At 45.5% G+C, this 11,913-nt stretch overlaps 1 protein-coding gene across 2 annotated transcripts in view; it reads right to left on the bottom strand.

Moving 5' to 3' along the window:
* Positions 1-11,913, bottom strand: part of PKIG (cAMP-dependent protein kinase inhibitor gamma) — a 43,466-nt gene that overhangs the window by 21,487 nt on the left and 10,066 nt on the right. For both annotated transcript variants that reach the window (XM_021717037.1, XM_008066907.2), the window contains exon 2: positions 11,056-11,125. The gene's annotated coding sequence lies outside the window, so the exon portion shown is untranslated. The remainder of the gene's footprint in view (positions 1-11,055; positions 11,126-11,913) is intronic.

Raw genomic sequence — 11,913 nt, 5'->3', positions numbered from 1 at the left:
CAAAAAAAAAAAAAAAAAAGCTACAGCAAAAAGATGAACAGGGTAGAATGGGGACGGGAGTCCAGTCATTTCTATACAACCATGAATTTCTAAAAAAAATTGTACCTCAGAGGCACTATCATGGAACAAGCACGAATTGTAGGGAAGTTATTTCTTCCTTCCCTCCCTCCCTTTACATTAACATTTTATTTATTGTTCACCAGGCACTGGACATTCAGCAATGAACAACACAAGCTCTTTGCCCTCGGGAAGCTCACATCTAGTGGACTGACTCATACTAACACACAGATGAACTACCTCAGTCCAAAATGCTAAGGAGAAACCAAAGTAAGCAAGACAGGGGTGTGACATTCTCTACAGAGAGAACACCAGTGCAGAGACTGGGGATGCCAGGAGGGGGCCAAGCAAGCACCTGGGGAAAGTGTGCGGGCAAGGAAACAGCATGCAAGGGGTGGAGCATGCCTGGTGTCCTGAAGACTTGAGGAGGCCACAGAGCTGGGAGCAGTGAGTGGGAGGGGGTGAGGGACAAGACTGACTGTGGCTGGGCCCTTCCAGGATATTGGAGGGCAAGAACAGCTTTTGGGTTTTGGCTCTGATTTCCCCTTCCCACTTTTGTGCTCCCATCAACACCAGTTTTCAGAGACTTCTTCCTTGTGCAGGGCAATGAAGCTCTAGAAGCCATGGGGAGCCTCTTCACACACTGCTTACAGACACTGCCCCTTGTGCCAAGGCCACATGGCAGGGGCTGGACCTTCCTGCCTCAAGCTGAAGGAGGGATCTCCTTCCATTCTTCCTGTCACCGGACAGAAGTAGGGTTCAGAATCCCAAAACACCACATAGGCAAATGCTAACGAAATAACAGCCCTCCTTGGAAACTGGAAAAGCAGCAGGGACATCACTACTTGAGCAGAGTGTGGATGTCACCTGTACCTCTGGCTCACATCAATACTGTTTACACACAAGTCAAAGGCTTTGGTTTGGTGTTGTAGCTCCCTAACCCCCACCTGCAGGTACTGGGCTTTGTGGGATGGCCAACTCCAGCAACCAATCCTGTGTAACTCCCAGCGGCCCAGGGCACAGATCCCTTAGCCATACATTGCTTCCCCTTCCCTAAGCCACCAGAAGACATAAGATTCCCCTGCTTGCCTCCTGCAATATCTTCACTTCCCCTTCCTAACAATCACTGCACTTGAAATTCACTCAACAGTCATTTACTACATACTGAAGTCTCCCATGAGCCAGGCAAGGTGTAGGTGATCTATTTGTTCACTCTTTGCCTTTCCAGCTAGTTCCAAGATGGTAGGTTCCCTGACTTGTCACTGTCTCCCCAGCATACAGCACAGTTCCTGACATGTAGCAAATACTCGATAGATATAAACACATTAAAAAATCTAAGAAACCAACAATCAAAATAAAAACTTAAGAACATATACACCCTCAAGCCAGTGATTAAAATAACCATCTGAACCCTGGCTCCTAACCAAGTAATAACAAAGATAATAGTAAAGCAAAGCAAAAATGCATTTAAAATTAAAGTAATTTGTTACTTAAAATTTAATAAATAAGATAAAAATGGCTACCACCCATGGGAAATATACACTATGCTCAAACATTTCGTGTAACATCTTACTTAAGCAACCCTGTATAATTAAAACTTTTTTATACATAGCTAGGACGCACTGAAGGCTGCATTCAAACCCTCAGGACTGGTTGCCTCCAAAGTGATGCCTCTCTCTGGCTCAGGGAATCAGAGGATATAGTCAGAAAAAGGTGGTTGCACACGACAATGTGGATGGCGAGCTTTCAGAGTGATTCACGAGGCACCTAGCACAGCGCCTGGTGCAAACTTCCTAATACATGTTTTCTAAAAGAATGAATGGATTGACGAGTCAGGAGAGACAGACAGTGGATCTGCTAACATGAAATGCTTGAGAGAGCACGCAGTGGAGTGACAATATCTATACTCTTTCTTATCGACAACTAAACAAGACAGAGAGAAACCAAGCCAGGGATTCAGATGTCAGAAGGGAGATTCTGTGCTGAGTGGCCACTGGTTCTGATGCCAACAGAGAAATTGGCCAAACCATCCTTGTTTCACAGCTGCTGGCTGAGAAGAGTCTACGTTACAGGAGAACGGGGACTATCCCACAGGACTGCTGGGACTCACTTTGTTAAAAACTAAAATAAAAACTTGCCTCCTAGCCGGGCTTGGTGGCTCAGCCTGTAATCCCAGCACTTTGGGAGGCTGAGGTGAGTGGATTGCCTGAGCCCGCGGGTTCGAGACCCGCCTGGGCAGCGAGACCTCATCTCCACAGTAAATCAAAAAATCAGCCGGGCATGGCAGCGCATGCCTGTAATTCCGGCTACTTGGAAGGCTGAGGCGGAAGGATCGCTGGAACCCAGCAGGTCAAGGCTGCGGTGGCCGGGAGCGGCCACTGCACTCCAGTGTGGGTGACAGAGTGAGACTCCAACTCAAAAAAAACAAAACAAAAAAAACTTGCCTCCTACCTATGTCAACCTCAAATTCAGGCATGTCGGAAACTCACTTGTAGCTTCTTAGCTGATAAGGCCATTTATAAAATATATTCAAGTTGAATTTCATTTGTCTATTCTTCAGGAAATGACATACTCTGGAATACTAAGACTCTCAATCAGTAATTGGGGAGGTTGGGAGTTGGGTGGGTGATGGCTAAAGGATACAGGGTAGTAAACACATTCTAAAATTGATTGTGGGAATGGTTGCACACCTCTGAATCTACTGAAGGCCACTGAACTGCTTATTGTCAATGGGTGAACTCTACAGCACGTGAAGTCAGTCTCAATAAAGCTGTAAAAAAGTCCTTATCTGAATTACAATGAGAGCAATTCTCCTCACTGCACTAAAGCATTTCTGCGGTACCCACTAGCCTTTTCTTCATGATTTAAGATGGCTGCTATTTTGTGTCAGCTGTAACACAGCAATGTTCAAGTATCACAAGACACAGGGCTGTCTACCCTACACAAAACTCCACATTGTTTGTCCTTTTTTTTTTTTCTAAAATGCTCTTTACTTTTAAAGTTTGGTGGTTAAGCTCATGTGTCCGAGGCATATTGTACTACTTATAGATTTCTTGGTTGTATGATCTCTGGTGAATTACTCAAGCTCTCCATGCCTTAGTTTCCCCACATGTAGAATAATAGTGTCACCTCACTGGAATATTGTGAGGATTACATAAAATAATGTGTATAAAGCATTTCATGCTGTTCTTGACAGTGGCAAACCAGACTAAATTTTAGCTCTCAATGCTATTCAGTGCAGCTGCGACAGTAGCCCTACTGAGCTAGGGGCACAGAATCCAGAAAAACCCACATAGTATTTAGAGTGTACTTGGTGAGTTCATGAGATGAGCGGGCTAGGGGGTGCGTGTTCCTGATTGGACTTGGGACATCCCACAGGAAGTTGTGAACTTCAGCAACAACTAGTAATGTATTCCAGCTTATCCTAAACAGAAACATCTAGAGGCTAGCTGTAGTCGCCCAAGAATCTGGCACCTGAGAGGCTGGTGCCCAGGAGGGCACAGTGGCCCAACACTCTGGATTCTCTCTAAATCAATGGCTGTTAAAGGCCACAGACACATCTGAGAACCTGAGGAAAGCTATGTTACAGACACTTTGCCCAGAAAAGTATATACTGTGTGTGTGCATATGTGTGTGTGTGTGCATGTGTATGTATGTGTGTATAACTGTATCTATGATTACAGAGGCTTCTGGAACACCTATTGCCTATCCATAAAGCCCTGGTTAAAAGCCCCAGCTCTGAGACTTCGCATAACCCTAGCATTCTTCAGATTTGAAGGCTCTGGACCTTGGTGCTCCCACAGCAGCAGGAACAGAAGGCTCTTTGGAGGACTGCCCTTCTACACTGGCCTTAACCAGGAAAACAGTTCTGGGAGCTGAATGCTGCATCCAGGGGACTCCCAGGGGCCCTCAGTCAGAACAGGACACAAGCCTGGTGGCTCAGGAACTGCTATGGGAGAAGTCCCAGAAGCCTTGCTGATAAGCACCGAGGAGTCCAACCTCAAGGCAGCTTCCTACCAGAGGAGACCTTGCTCTGCCAATAGAGAAGAATCCTAGGGGAGGTACTGGAGGCAGAGAAGGGCATAAGGGGGATTTCCAAGAAGCTGGAAACTCTCTGGACTCCCAGGACTACTAGGACTTCCAGAAAAAAAGGTGGGAGATTCTGCCCCAGTTACAAGGAGATATTGCTGAAAGGGGGTGGGAGGGGTGGGAATGAGGAAGGCCAGTAAGCTAGGAATTGGAGGCTGTTTGAATCATGGCTCCATCAACTACTAGCTGTCTAATGCTGAATAACTCACTTAATATCTATGAACCTCAGTTTCTTCTTTTTAAAAATAGAGACACCAAAAGTAAGATGAAAAGAAATTCATGTGTAATTTTCTTAAGTCCTTTCCTCTTAGGAACCTGAAAAAGTAAAGGATGGAGAAAGCACAGGGAGAGAGTTGAGAGCCCCCTCTAGTCTCAGATGAAATCTGTATTAAATCCTGGCTATACCACTTAGGCAAGATTCCTGACCTCTCTAAACCTCAAGTTCTTCATCTGTGAAATGGGGACAATAATACTTCCCTTGCAAGGTTGCATTAGGATCAGAAATTATGGGTGTATAATGCCTGGCTCACATGATGAGATGCTCAAGTGAAGCTTAACTCAAGAAGTCATTTTGGTGTAGCTGAAGAAATAAAAGATGTAGAGCTTAAAAAAAAAAAAAACTAGAGTAAAATCTTGGTTATGCCACTTTGCAGCTTTGGTAAACTGACCAAATGATGAAATTTTCACAAGCCTCAGTTTTCTCCTTAACAGATACAGATAGTAATAGGGGCTACCTAATTAGACACTGGATGTAAAGGTTTAGCCCAGCGCTTAGCACAAGAGCACTCACTCACATGTTATAAAAGTACAACCCATATTCTCTGGGCTGACAACAGCTCCAGATCTGACTGATGGCTTTCTGTGCTGGGAAGACTCTTTAATTTTTTTTCAGTTCTATTACTGACTGACAGATAAAAATTGTATACATTCAAGGTATACAATGTGATATTTTGATATATGTATAAACGGTAACACAATTACCACACTCAAGCTAATTACCATACCTAACACCTCACATGGTTACCTTTTTCTTGTATATGGGAGAACACTTAAGACCTACTCTCTTAGCGGATTTCAAGTATACAATGTCTTATTAACTACAGTTGCCATGCTGTGTGTTAGGTCTCCATGATCAACATCTCCCCACCTCCCCACCCTCCCTACCCCTGGTGTCTATCCTCCTTCTCTCTTTTTTTTTTTGAGTCGTCCACACTGGAGTGCAGTGGCTGCTCCCGGCCACCGCAACCTCGACCTGCTGGGGTCCAGTGATCCTTCTGCCTCAGCCTTCCGAGTAGCCGGAATTACAGGCGCACGCTACCACGCCCGGCTGATTTTTGATTTATTTTAGAGATGAGGTCTTGCTGCCCAGGCGGGTCTCGAACCCGCGGGCTCAGGCAATCCACTCACCTCAGCCTCCCAAAGGCGCGGGATTACAGGCTGAGCCACTGAGCCCGGCTCTCCTTCTCTCTTTATATGAGATCAATGTTTTTAGATTCCACAATCAGATCTTTCAGTACTTGCCTTTCTGTATCTGGCTCATTTCACTTAGCATAATGTCCTCGAGGTTCACCCATGTTGTTCCAAATGGCAGGACTGTCTTCCTTTTTGAGGTTGAATAATATTCCATTTTCTTTGTCCATTCGTCTGTCAGTGGACACTTATTGTTTCCACATTCTGGCTGCTGTGAATAGTACTGCAATGAACACAGGTGTTCATTTGCAGACATCGCTCCAAAATAGTTGTTTTATTTCCTTTGGGTAACAACCCTGTAGAGGGATTGCTGGACTATATGGTGGTTCTAGTTTTATTTTTTTGAGGAATCTCCCTACTGTTTTCATAATGGCCACACACTCTACATTTTCACCAACAAAGTGTCACAGGTCCTTCTATAGCACAGTTTTGTTCAACAACATTTTGTTACCATGTGGATGAGGGAAAAAAAATCCCCAGCCAGGGCCACTGTCTGTGTGAAGTCTGCATGTTCCCCCACGTCTTCATGGGCTTTCTCTGGGTGCCCGGTTTCTTCCCACATCCCAAAGATGTGCATGTTAGGTGTGTCTAGATTGTCCTAGTAAGAGTAAGTGTGAGCCGGGCTCGGTGGCTCAGCCTGTAATCCTGTGCCTTTAGGAGGCTGAGGTGAGTGGATTGCCTGAGCCCATGGGTTCGAGACCCGCCTGGGCAACTTGGCGAGACTTCATCTCTACAAAAAATCAAAAAATCAGTCGGGCGTGGTAGCACGCGCCTATAGTTCCAGCTACTTGGAAGGCTGAGGTGGAAAGATCGCCAGAGCCCAGCAGGTCGAGGCAGCGGTGGCCGGGAGCGGCCACTGCACTCCAGTCTGGGCGACAGAGTAAGACTCCAACTCAAAAAAAAGAAAAAAGAATAAGTGTGGGTGTGGGTGTGAGTGCCATGTGACAGAAGGGCGTCCTGCCAGGGCTGGGTTCTGCCTTGTGCCCAGGGCTGCCAGAACAGGCTCCAGTCATCCACAACCCTGAAGTGGAATAATTGGGTAATTATCTTACTTTTAGTTAATCTTTCTTAAATGTACATATAGCTCGCATTTACTTAAATGTTTCCTATTAGAAGGGTTTTGGGAGCCGGGCTCGGTGGCTCAGCCTGTAATCCCGCGCCTTTGGGAGGCTGAGGTGAGTGGATTGCCTGAGTCCGCGGGTTCGAGACCCGCCTGGGCAGCGAGACCTCATCTCTACAATAAATCAAAAAATCAGCCGGGCGTGTAGCGCATGCCTGTAATTCCGGCTACTTGGAAGGCTGAGGCAGAAGAATCACCGGAGCCCAGCAGGTCGAGGCTGCAGTGGCCGGGAGCAGCCACTGCACTCCAGTCTGGGCGACAGAGTGAGACTCCAACTCAAAAAAAAAAAAAAAAGAAGGGTTTTGGTTTTTATTTAGAAGTTTGAAATGTTATATGATCAGAAATATGCTGTAGAAACTTATCAATAAGCCTATGGTAAAACTGATTTTGTTATATGTCATTTCACTTCCAGTCGTAGTTTTCAAGAACCTACTGATGATGTCAAGTGAGAACTTACTGTACAAGGGTTCCCTCTATCCATGTCCTCAGCATCATTTGTTATCTTCTGGCTTTTTGTTAATAGTGATTCTAACATGTATAAGATAATTTTCCTTTCCCAAATGATTAGTTATATTGAGCACCTTTTTATATACCTGTTGGCCACTTGTATATCTTCCTCGAAAAATATCTATCAGGTCCCTTGTTCATCTTTTACTTGGGACACTTGTTTTTGCTGTTGAGTTGTATGAACTCCTTATCTGTTTTGGCTATTAACCCCTTACCCGACATATGGCTTGCAGATACTTCCTCCCATTCCATCGGCTGCCTTTTCGTTCCATGTCCTTTGCCATGCAGCAACTTTATACTTTGATACAGTCTTACTTTTTGTTGTTGTCTGTGCTTTCAGGGTCACATCCAAAACATCCATCACTGCCACGACCCATGTTATGGAACTTTTCTCCTGTTTTCTTCTGGGGTTTTAAGGTTCTAGGTCTTCCAGTTAAATCTTTCATCAATTTTCAGCTGATTTTAGTGTATGTTATACAATAAGGATCCTATTTCTTTTTTCTTTTTTTTGCATGTGGATATCCAGTTTTTCCATTTATTGAAGAGATTATCCTTTCCCCACTGTGTATTCTTGGCACCTTTGTCAAAGATTAGTTGACTATACATGTGTGGGTTTATTTCTGGGCTTTCTGTTCCATTGGTCTATATGTCTGTTTTTTTTTTGCCAGTACCACATATTGTTTTCATTACTATAGCTTTGTAATATAATTTGAAGTCAGATTATATGATACTTCTAGCTTTTTTGTTGTTGTTGTTGTTTATTGCTGTAGTTATTCAGGCTCTTTCATGGTTCCATAGAACTTTAGGATTTTTTTCTATTTCTGTGAAAAATGCCATAGGAATTTTGATGGGGGGGTTGGCACTAAATCTGTAGATCTCTTTGCACAGTATGGACATTTTGGCAATATTGATTCTACTGGGCAGATTCTTTGAGTGGTTTGATGTGAACACATTCTTGCCCTTTCCAGACCTGGGCCTCAGAGATCTTGTTCAGTGAGGCAAGAGTCTCACTTTTTCTCTCTCCGCTTGATTCGCTGGCTCCTCTTAAAGGAGTTTTCCTCCTGGCCAGGAGATGGGGAGCACCTTCTGTGTTGTGCCAGGCCACAGCAGGTGGCAGCCTTCTTGTGATCCTACTTTCCCTGGATACATGGCCTGTCCTCTTTGCTGAGGTGAGAAGGCAAACAACCTGGGAAATGAGCAGGCATGTCCTTGATGCCAAGTAGATTGCCCACATGGTAGGAGGGCAGTAGCCCTGTTTAATCACTTGGAGAAAAGCACTGACGTGGGGAGATACTAAATGAGTATGTTGGCCCAGGATCAGTTCCAGACATTTCAGTTGACGCGGGGAGATGCTAAGTGGGCATGTCGGCCCAGGACCAGTTCCAGACCACATTTCAGTTGATGTGGGGAGATGATGAGTGGGCATGTTGGCCCCAGGACCAGTTCCAGATCACGTTTCAGTTGACGCGGGGACATGATGAGTGGGCATGTCAGTCCCAGGACCAGTTCCAGACACCTCAAGCATCTGAGGGCTCTGCACTGAATTTCCATGTTTGTAAGAAAATAAAGGTGCTGTCCCTTGAGTTCTCTGGAGACTCTACACTGTCTGAAGGGTTACAGAAGGAGTATAGCAGAATGGTAAGCCCTCTGCACAGTAGTGAAATCATGGGCTCTAGACTCTTCTACTTCTTCCTAACTGTGTCACATGGGCAAGAACTTTCACCTCTGAGTCAGTTTCCTCATCTATAAAATGGATAACATAAGCCGGGCTCAGTGGCTCAGCCTGTAATCCCACGCCTTTGGGAGGCTGAGGTGAGTGGATTGTCTGAACCCGCGGGTTTGAGACCCACCTGGGCAACTTGGCGAGACCTCATCTCTACAATATAGCAGCAAATTAGCCAGGCGTGGTAGCACATGTGTGTAGTTCCAGCTACTTGGAAGGCTAAGGTGGAAGGATTGCTTGAGCCTAGCAGGTCGAGGCTTTGGTGGCTGTCAGCGTGCCACTGCATGCCAGCCTAAGTAACAGAGTAAGACTCTGACTCAAAAAAAAAAAAAAAAAATAGATGAGGAAGCTGATGCTAGCAAGTGTGAAGTGACTTGTCCAAGGCCACTGTCCTCTCTGCTTTACTGAATGCCTCTGCCCCCCCATCACCTCCACTTTCCTCTGCAAGGAGGCCATCTTCTCTCAAGATTTAGCTCTGTCCTCTGCTTTCTTGAAGGCCTGAGGAAGGGGAAGCACAGGCCCTGAGAAGAACGGCGACAAGGATGGACCAGGGAGTGTGCGGAACTCCACCCAGTCCATTTCCTAGCTGGAGGAAGGCAGTCTCCTTCCTCGGCAGGACCCATGCTCTCTCCTGCTGAAGACCCTCCGATGACTTGCCATGCAAAGCCATAAGGGTAAAGCCCAGGCTCACTCACGGCTCCTTGAGACTCCACCCCAGCCGGGGCCATCCTCTGCATTGCATATGGCCCACAGAATTCCTTTCGGGAATCCATCCTATGCATTGCACATGGCCCATGGAATTCCTTTCGGTTCCCCAGGAATGTGTGTCCTCACTAGCCTCCAGGCCTCACTGTGCTGCTCCCAAGCCTGGCAGCCTCTTCTTCTCCAGGTCATCTCCCGCACACCTTTCAGACCTCAGTACCCGCTGCCCACCATCTCTCTGGACCGACTGAAGACGACTTCCTGAGGGCAAGGACTGTGTCTGACACTTCTGCTGTGGTTCCAGTGTCCAATTCATAGAAAATGCTCCATCAATACTTGCTGAATAAATGTACAAATGAAGAGAACTTTTCCTGGCTGAGGCAGGAGTCTAGTCTGAGTTGTGCCAGACACAGCTGTACTGCTCCCCAGGTGGTGCTAAAGACAGAGCAAATAAGGCTTTCTCCTTCCTCGTGCAGTTGTCAGATCATCCCCATGCCATCCTTAGTTTATGAAGAACATGTGCACAGTGGCTTCAGCAAGCTCTTCAGAGAGAACTCATCCTAAGCTCTTTAGCCTATTTGTGAAAATTCAAGCTAAGGAAAAGACCTGGATGGGTGTGGCTCAGTCCCGTAAGTTTGGTTTTCAATTCTGATACCCTTTACAATCACATCTATGGATGTCTGGATGACGAGAAGATCTCTGTGGACTCCCAACTTGACAATTCAAAAACGTTCACCAGATGTGCTGATAAATGCTAGTGCCTTAGGCTAAAAGTCAATTATTATGTTACCTTGGATTTAAAATTACTAACTTATGCCAGAACACTGACCCAGGGTGGCCATACTTCCAGGCAGGCCACTCATGCTCTGGGAAGTACAATTTGTTCCCCACGGGGAGGATCGCCCTCCCCACCAGACTACTGGGCCATGCCTGCTTCTTTGGGCTAGGTATGCTTGCTTTTGCTCCTCTATCACAGCATTAATGTGAAAATTCCCATAGTGTGCTCTTGTCTTTGAGAAAGCCTTTACAACAAACACTTGCTGAATAGAAAAGCTGGCACCATGCCCAAGTTGCTAATAATTCCTGTATAGGACTCTGTCTGCTTAGGTAAATGGTTGAGGAAATCCATCCTCTCTTAAGCCACCAGAGGTAAACTGTCTTTCTGATGCTATAAGAAACGGCCCAAAATGGAATCACAATTGTGAAATTGCAGCATCATGTTCTATAACTTCTGAAAAGAATCTTCCTGTCTTTTTCTCATGGGGCCAAAATTTCCCTCTAATTTCATTTGGAACCTATTTATTTTTTTCTTTAACCAGAAATAAAGATAGTTAAGCAAACATCTGTGATGCTTTGGTAGCATGGTATGAACAGCATGGCTACCCACCTGGTTTAATTTCTTCTTCCTTCTTGCATCTCTTCAGATTTTCCACTGTTGACTAATCAATATGGAAATTCTAAGGAACGAGAAAAAAAAGCAAAAATTAGAGTCAGACATACTCTGGAACAGTAAACTGAAACAATCTTTAGGAAAACAAGTGAACAATATTTTCTTTTTTGAGTTGGAGGTCTCACTCTGTCTCTCAGCCAATCCTTCCACCGCAGCCTTCCAAGTAGCAGGAACTACAGGCACCTGCCAGCAGCCCAGATAATTTTAAATTTATTGTAGAGATAAAGTGTTGCCAAATTGTCCAAGTTGGTCTTGAACCCCTGGGCTCAGGCAATCCTCTCCCCTCCACTTCCCAAAGTGTTGGGATTACAGGTGTGAGCCACCACACTCGGTTAACAATGTCTATTAACATATTAAATGTACACATCCCTTGGGGTCAGCCAAATGTCCAGGTTTTTATACTATAGATACATTTATATAATTAAAAAGATCAATGACACATATCGTGCAGTAGCAAAACAAAGAGAGAAATGACTTAAATGTCTGTTAATAGAAAAAGAGGCTGGGTGTGATGGTTCATGCCTATAATCCCAGCACTGTGGGAAGCCTAGGGAGGAAGACTGTTTGAGCCTAGGAGTTTGAGACCAGGTTAGGCAACACAACAAACCCCTCTTTTTTTTTTTTGGGTTGGAGTCTCACTCTGTGGCTCTGACCGGAGTGCAGTGGCCGCTCCCGGCCACCGCAGCCTCGACCTGCTGGGCTCTGGCGATCCTTCCACCTCAGCCTTCCGAGTAGCCGGAATTACAGGCATGTGCTACCACGCCCGGCTGATTTTTTGATTTATTGTAGAGATGA

This window comes from Carlito syrichta, unplaced genomic scaffold, assembly GCF_000164805.1.
Source record: "Carlito syrichta isolate Samal-C Ts95f unplaced genomic scaffold, Tarsius_syrichta-2.0.1 Scaffold309195, whole genome shotgun sequence".
In the NCBI taxonomy this organism is placed as follows: domain Eukaryota; kingdom Metazoa; phylum Chordata; class Mammalia; order Primates; family Tarsiidae; genus Carlito; species Carlito syrichta.
This window is presented reverse-complemented; position numbering and strand designations above follow the sequence as displayed.